Genomic DNA, 8,482 nt, shown 5'->3' on the forward strand with positions numbered 1-8,482 from the left:
AATGGGCATCAGCAAACAAGTGTTTGGCTACACCTAAATGCTAGAGTATGTTCAAATACCTGCTGCCTATGTAGGCAGCATTTAAGATATTATACTATACACAAAGACTGTTCCAAAAGGTAGGCAGCAAAATTGTGCTGCCTCTTAAGATGATCACATTTTGACCAAATTCTAAAGCACCACTGCATGCAACCATTGCAAAACATTACCAGAATGCACTGCAATGAGAGCACTGTTAATTAAAAACATGTAGAATATGTCAATTCTGAAAAGTATTGATGAAAATAAAAATGTGTGCACTGCTGTACATACAGTGGCCCCCAAAAATGAGGACACTCTTTGGCACTTAAAAGTCACACTTTTGGAAACTTGAGAATGTTTTTAATGCACTTAAATTTAGACAATTTGAAACCAACTGGCATCTGCAAACAAATAAAACTAGAGCTTTTTTTCAGAACTAACTTCACTTTTGTATACACTTGTGGATGCATTAAGTTGATCAAGTGTGACAGTACAGCCATTTAAAATGTCACAAAAGATTTTTATTTCAAATGAATGTTGTTCTGTTGAACTTTCTATTCGTCAAAGAATCCTGGAAAAATGTATCACCATTTCCACAAAAATATTAAGCAGCACAACTGTTTTTAAATTTGATAATAAGAAATATTTGAAATGTTTCGGAATCAGCATATTAGAATAATTTCTGAAGGATCATGTGACGCTGAAGACTGGAGCAGTGGCTGATGAAAATTCAGCTTTGCCATCACAGGGATAAGTAAAGTTGTAAACAAACTATGAAGTTGGCTTGAGAAAGCCTAGCCTACAAGTTTAAAGCAGTTGTGAAAGCTTGAAGTTTGAAAGTTTAGATAGATATTGATTGCATGTTGATAGCATGATTTAGCATATTGCTAACATTAAATTAACATGTTGATAGCATGTTTTTAACATAAGCATGTTTCTAGCATGAATAGCATGATTCTAACATATTATCACATTGTTAGCATGATTAACATGTTGTTAGCATGTTTCTAATATAGTTAGCATGTTTTCTTAGAATGATTAGCATGTTGCTAGCAGTTAAAACTCCACTCCAGTTAAAACCAGCTGAAAGTTTATGGGATTTTTAGTGGTTTTGATAGTCTGATAGTCTGGTTTACGAAAACCGTAAGTTGGATCAGTTAGAAAAAATATAGCAACCAGAGTCAGACCAGTCTGAAGATCTGACCCGAGATTGGTGATTATAGCTTGAAAGCTCTAGGAGGAGATACATTTTAAAATGTAGTCACAGAAGAAGAAGAGTTGCAGCAGCTTAAAGGAACTCTCCACTATTTTTGAAAATAGGCTCATTTTCCAACTCCCCTAGAGTTAAACAGTTGAGTTTTACCGTTATCGAATCCATTCAGCCGATCTCCGGGTCTGGCAGTAGCACTTTTAGCTGTAGCTTAGCATAGATCATTGAATCTGATTAGACCGTTAGCATCTCGCTCAAAAATGACCAAAGAGTTTTTATATTTTTCCTATTTAAAACTTGACTCTTCTGTAGTTACATCGTGTACTAAGACCGACGGAAAATGAAAAGTTGCGATTTTCTAGGCCGATATGGCTAGGAACTATACTCTCATTCTGGCATAATAATCAAGGAACTTTGCTGCCGTACCATGGGTGCAGCAGGCACAATTTCAGTGATCTATGCTAAGCTACAGCTAAAAGTGCTACCGCCAGACCCGGAGATCGGCTGAATGGATTCGAAAACGGTAAAACTCAACTTTTTAACTCTAAGGGAGTTAGAAAATTAGCCTATTTTCAAAAATAGTGGAGTGTTCCTTTAAATAGCATATCAGTAAGTTGGCTTTCTCAAGCCAACTTAAGAAATAGAAATCTAGAGTATAGAAATTCTATAATAGAAATAGTAGAAAAGAGTTGTTTTCATTTGTAATAGTATTTCACAATATTACTGTAAATCCCACTTGTTTAGCCTGTGTATAGCCCATTAAACCCACATACAAGGTCTTCTGTATTCACAAAGAGAATGATCTGTGCTATAATTATGAACACATCTGAACAAATCTATTACTATACACACATTGGCATGTTCCCAACACCTCTGCACAGATCCGAGAGCCTCTAATTGGTCATACCTCTTCCTGTCTGGGATCAATAATTTATGTATCTGAGCTAATAATAAGCCTAATTTGGATGGAGTGCAGTATAGGTTCAGATTAAATGATATGTACACTAATGGCAAGGAGGTCCTTGAAGTATTTCAAAGACCATCCTCTCTGAGCCGGAAGAAAGACATGAAAATCTCAATGGCAGCTGTACTAAAGACTCTGATATCTCTCTTTCCTCTCTCCAAATGAGTCTTAGCATTCATGTTTATATAACGGTAAAAGACATGCAGAAATTAGGCCATATAATAGTCACAGACTAAATATAAAGGATCTGGTCAGTATAATGTATACACTGTATGCATATGCATCTCTTAAATGCACAGCTCATGCAAAAATGAAATTGCTGTCATCATTTACTCACCCTGATTTCGATCCAAACCTATATGACTTTCTTACTTCCATAAAACACTAAAGGAGCTGTTTTGCAGAAGGTCTGACGTTCTCTCTTTCAAAATAATAAAAGTGGATGGGGACCAGGGGCTACAAAAACATCATAAAAGCATCATAAAAGTGATGATGAATACTGTGACTTCATCAGTATGATTTATGTGAGGAACAGACTAAAATTAGGTCTTTATCCAATGGAAATTTAGCTGGACAGCTGTAGTCACCATTCACTTCATGGAAAAGAGCAGCTTGATATCTCCTTTTGTGTTTTATAAAAGAAAGAAGGGATTTCATAACATTTCATCTTGGAGGCCAACTATCCCTTTAACACAGAGTAATGAATTTTTAAATCTGCTTTCTCTCTGTAAAGCGTCAAAAGAAGGCTGTCAGCTTTGTGCTAACAAACCTGTTTAAATCTCAGAGCGCAATGAATTATATATATGAATTATAATATTTTCCCATTTACATCATATGCCAATAAAAGCATCATCTTAATAGGGGTGAAAGTATGGCTTTGTCTATCCCCTTTGTTACCTGAAATGAAAAACGCATACGGTAATGTGTATTTTGGTATGCATCGGTACCAGTAAATATGTATGACAACAGACTTCAACATACTCTTATACAAGAGACAAAAAAAAGACTTACTAGATAAACTAGTGATCATTTTGCTTTAAATTCTTGTTGACATAAATTTCTTATTAACTGTTCAAAGCCTTGAAGTCTGGGCTGCTCTGTTTTATCCACTGCACTTTAATGTTTTAAGAGAGCCAAAAGGGTACATGACTAACAACACCCTATGTGACTCTCACATTATATCATATGGATGTTTTTGATAAGGTGAGTCAGGAAGGTTGACAGGGATGTCAAGAACAATTTTTCAGACCTAGAAGCAGCAATAGTGCTCTCTGCTGGTGAAACAGCCCCACTGAGAGCACATCAAATGAACAGGGAGAGACAAAAATATTGTGAACACCCATTATTGGAGGGGTTAGTGAGTGTAATTTTAGTTGACTACAGAGAAAAATAAAAGTTTTATTTATCTTATCCTTGTCTCTTCTCTAGTTTGCATCTAGTATAAATTGTGTTCAGCAGTGTTTAATATAAGCCATGGGTGGCTTGTCAGACTTCGAAAATGGTCAAATCATGGAAGCCCGTTTAGCAGGAGCTTCTTTAAACTCAACAGGCTTTATGGCTGCATACATAGCAGGACTGCATCAGTGGAGAGTTAGTGGGTGAAAACCAAAATTGAATGACGGTAACCATTGAACACTAAGAAGGATCATGTCCAAACAGCAGAGAACTACTTCAGCAAAGTGACAGCAAACCTCAATATTCAACTTTAAGAACCTGTTTCCTCAAAAACCAACCACAGAGAGCTTCACAATCCACCTGAAAGACACGCAATAGCTAAAACCTTAATCACAGACGCAATACTAAAATGCGAGTTTTTATGATCATAAAACCTGGACCGTTAGAGTACCAAGATGAACTTTAACATCTGACCTGGTCAGACAAATCATCCGACTTGAATATTATTAAACCAGCATGGGCAGTTTTAGAGAGGATTCTGATTCTGAAGCTGATTCATTCTTCCAACATTTCTAAAGCAACTGGCAGATGTTTTTAGAGAAAACATCCAACTGGAGACTATTCGAAAGATGCATGAATCGATTCTAAGAAGGAATACTTAAGATGTACAGTACTTAAGGCAAATGGTGGTGAAACACCTTAACAGACTAATATTTTCTATTTCCTGGATGTTCACATTATTTGGTCCAACCCCTTTAAATCAGTGATCAATTTAATTTCAAATCATTTTATTTGTACAGTGCTTTTCACAATGCAAACTGCATAAAAGAGTAGACTATAGTGGAAATAATAGAAAAGGCTGCACAATGTCACATTGTATGATCCAGTGGCATGTTTACCGACCACATACATGGCCATAATTTGGCATAGAAGGTGACAACTTTTAACATGAAAGCAGGTGAAGTGCCTCCTGGTGGAATTAGGAGGATCTAGATTGTTGAAATGTTTGGCCTTGCCTGGAATTTCTGGATCAGCCTTCTCTACCTCCCTGAGCAGATTCTGATCTGCGATTTACCAGAGAACAATAAAGCATCTGGTTGTCATAAAGTCCCTTTCTATGCGGCTGTTTCGCAGTCACTCATTGTGCCTGGTAATTCCAGCAAATTATCCATCAACCATCCACTCCGAGAGAGTATGATGTATTGTTCCCATGTAGCAATTCAAGAGCACTGAACTGCAGAAACTTACTTTTAAAGTAATCATTGCAAAACCAAGCTGTGAGGAAACCACAAATCTGGATTGCCTGTGCCTTTCTGAATGCACGCTAAATGAATGTGTGGGCGGGTGTGTGTAAGGCTGATTGTGTTTTATTTGGTGGCTGTCCTGCTCATGGATTGACGCTACTGCAGGTGTGTGTGAGGAACAAATGAGACTCAAGCAGAAGGGTGCTGTGATCACACTCACTGTGCCCAGCAGGGGTGCGGAAGCCCGGCACTGGCAACATGCTTGTGACGTGACGGACAGGAGGGGGTTTTCTCTGCACATCCCAGTGCCAGGAACATGTGCCAGGCAGAGGACGGCAGGCAGCACTGCCTATGCCAACCTGTCTCTCCACGAACAAGGTGCAGGTCGGGAAGACAACGTGACACAATCACAATTAGGGCTGGGTAAAAATATTAATCTTCGAATCTATTGTGATCTCCCTTTGAACATTTCTAAAAAAGATCGATCTCTCACTCTATGCATATTTTCAGTGGCTGCGTTTAAAAATTTTTTTCAAAGATGTCTGCTTCCTGATGAACTTTACTCACTTGACTGCATAGTTTGGGGCCCTGCTCTTAATTTATAAAATTAATATTCATAATATACCATGTTCGGGACCATTCACAAGTAATGGATTTTTTGCGTGGGAAAGGAGACCAGAAGCCATTTTTTTTCAGTGGCTGCGTTTAAAAAATTTTTTCAAAGATGTCTGCTTCCTGATGAACTTTACTCACTTGACTGCATAGTTTGGGGCCCTGCTGTTAATTTATAAAATTAATATTCATAATATACCATGTTCGGGACCATTCACAAGTAATGGATTTTTTGCGTGGGAAAGGAGACCAGAAGCCATTTTTTTAATGGATGTCAATGGAGGAGAGGCTTCACAATGATGAATAAAATGCTTTTGGAGGAAAAGGTTTATCATTTTCTAAATCGACAGCCTATCTGCTAATCTTCAATGAGTTTGTCATTAAACATTTGTTTTGGATTCATCTTAAAGACAAATTAGGGACAATTTTTGCAAAAAGTAAGATTTAGTTTACGGCACTTCTCATTCATTTCTATGGTATCCACAAACTGATTGACTGTTGCAGAAATCTGACAGAAGTTCAGTGACATCTTCAAGTTCAAGTTCATGATGCTTGCTGGATGCAAGTTCGCTGTCTGTATTTGTAATGAATGTCCTCGTGGGATGCACGCAAAAACAAACATACAGTGCAACCAGTGTAGTTCAATTCACAAACAAATTAATTACAGTACAAGCTGGTTCCGTTTAATGAAACAAAAATATATAGCACCAGTGTTGTTTAAAGCAGCACTAAGTAACTTTTTCTGTGTTCAAAATTTGCTAAATGTATATAATGAGCGAGAACATCATGAATTCATCTTCCAAACCGTTTTTGTCTTGTTCCGAATCACTACGTTACACTTATAATAAGTACTTATATTTGGACTATTGTAGCCTGGTCGGGTCGTCACCGCTGCGGAGTAACACATACCTGCGTGAATCGCCATAGACATAAACTTAGAGAAGTAGCTCCGGTTGGAATGTTCTTCCGCGGGATGTGTGCTGTTCTGTTTATTAACCGCTAGAGCGCCAAAAGTTACATAGTGCTGCTTTAAATCAAGCAATGAATGACTCGCGATTCAGTTCTTTTTTTTAATGAATCAAACACAGCGCAACCAAATAAATTTGTCAGTGTCTGACATTCGCTCATATATTTTCATTCATTCTGTACTGGACTCACATGTCATACACTAGCCTACATAAGGAACGGTGATTGAACATGTAAGCGATTTTGGACACAGCGTATGCGTTCTATTTTTTTCATAAAAAAACCCTGGAACCTGAAACAAATGACAATTATATCAGTTTGAAACACTGCGTTGTATCAGAGTGAGAATTTATTTTGCATGTAGCCTAAGTGAAATGGACATTATATCTGAAATATAACTAAATGAATGACCCAGCCCTAATTGCAGTCATCAAAACATTCATTTGTAAGTGAATTAATTTACAAAAAGCATTTATCAAAACAAAACAACAACAGGGCCGATTTTCAATTATTCATCTAGATTCTAGATGATGAACACAACCTTGAACATCTCTTGTGCAAGCGACTAAATATTTGACAAATAAAGAACACAATTCATAATGAGGTCTTCTTTAGCTCACCTTGAAGGAGAGAGAACGGTCCTTTCTTGTTTCTTTAAAACACAAAGCAACATTATTTTCAGCAATAGACATATTCTACAGTGTCACTTATGAATCACCCATTTCATATAAAGAGCAGTATTGCTTTTGCAATTGGGTGTTGACAAGGTGACTGAAATAAGCCAGGCGCATTGCAAATGAAAGTGTCTGTAAGAGCCATTTCACTTGTTTTAAAGTGGAGTTTGTCTACTGCAAAGAAAGGGACATCAGAGAGTGTGGCCCTAAAGCACGTACCATGTTCTCATTACTGCTAACAGCCTTGAGTCTGCCTTCCCATTATGGAGAATTACGTACAGTTGTATCAACTATTGGTCACACAAGGCAGAGCAGGCCCGTTCTCTCTCCCTTGATCTCATGTGGGGAGTTTTTTCTGCTTTCTGTTTATGGATTTGTCCTAAATCTCTAATGACAAATCAGTCCAGCTGATTTATACTGGTTTGGTACTGGTCTAGCTGCTAGACCTAGTGTTGGTTACTGGTATTCTGCAGTTTTCAAGTAATGGTTAGAATATTTGGAGAAAACTGTTGTCATGCATCTTGAACTTCCGTAGAATCTCCTGGAGGTGATTTGAAATCTGCCGTCTTTGCTCGTGTATAAAATGACATCTTGATAGTTACTCTTTTTATTAGTGTAGAGTATTTAACATCAGAAATGTAATAGTCATTTTATTACGGTGGCCGAGAGAGCTCAACGCGCTGTAACTTAAGAAAACACATGCAAATTGAAAAAACACCAGCATCAATTTAATGCGTCCTTGCTGAATACAATGATTTATTATAAGACAGATTGTGACTGAATTTTTGTTTTCTGTTGCTTTTAGTGCCTGACCATCTTTTTAATTCCTATTTAAAAACTCTCTCCTTAGTTTTAAACAGAAGTATCATCACCTTTTTTCATCCTCCACTTTTCCCCATCCAACATCGTGTCTTCCCATCCCTCTCTCCGGTTGCAGGCTGGGAATATGAATTACCTGACTGGCAGTAGGCGTTCTGCTTGGCTGACAGCTGTCATGAACACACGGGATGGATGGAGAGAGACAGAGAGGGATGAGTCTGTCAGTTCCCCTCCCTCACTCCTTCCCCTCCTTCTCTCGAGGCATTTCACTCTTTTAAGCAGTTGTATAATGAAGAGCTTCCTTCTGCGGTCCTTCCCATTTAACACAGGGCACCGGAGCAGGCATTGTGGGCCACCGAGTTTCTCGCTCTTGTGCAGACCATATACTGCAATAGTGTATTTCATTACTAGCCAGACAACTGTAGAGAAGGCACTTTAGGGTAATTCCCCCAAATCACTGGGTCTCTGTGGTGCTGTCAACACATTACTCTGTTTGAGTCAGACATATCAACATTAATTCAACCAGTGGTGTTAGTTTGGGGCAGGACTGTATGTTTGTCTGACAGATGGAAAGAGT

The 8,482-nt window shown here is 38.0% G+C and overlaps 1 long non-coding RNA gene across 1 annotated transcript in view; it reads left to right on the top strand.

Moving 5' to 3' along the window:
- Positions 1-1,167: 1,167 nt before the first annotated feature.
- The window catches only part of LOC107660613 (uncharacterized), a 16,185-nt gene continuing 8,870 nt past the window's right edge, over positions 1,168-8,482 (top strand). Inside the window, exons 1-2 of the long non-coding RNA XR_001631025.1 lie at positions 1,168-1,234; positions 3,651-3,652. This is a non-coding gene — a long non-coding RNA (uncharacterized LOC107660613). The remainder of the gene's footprint in view (positions 1,235-3,650; positions 3,653-8,482) is intronic.

This window comes from Sinocyclocheilus anshuiensis, unplaced genomic scaffold, assembly GCF_001515605.1.
Source record: "Sinocyclocheilus anshuiensis isolate Anshui unplaced genomic scaffold, SAMN03320099.WGS_v1.1 scaffold627, whole genome shotgun sequence".
Taxonomy (NCBI): domain Eukaryota; kingdom Metazoa; phylum Chordata; class Actinopteri; order Cypriniformes; family Cyprinidae; genus Sinocyclocheilus; species Sinocyclocheilus anshuiensis.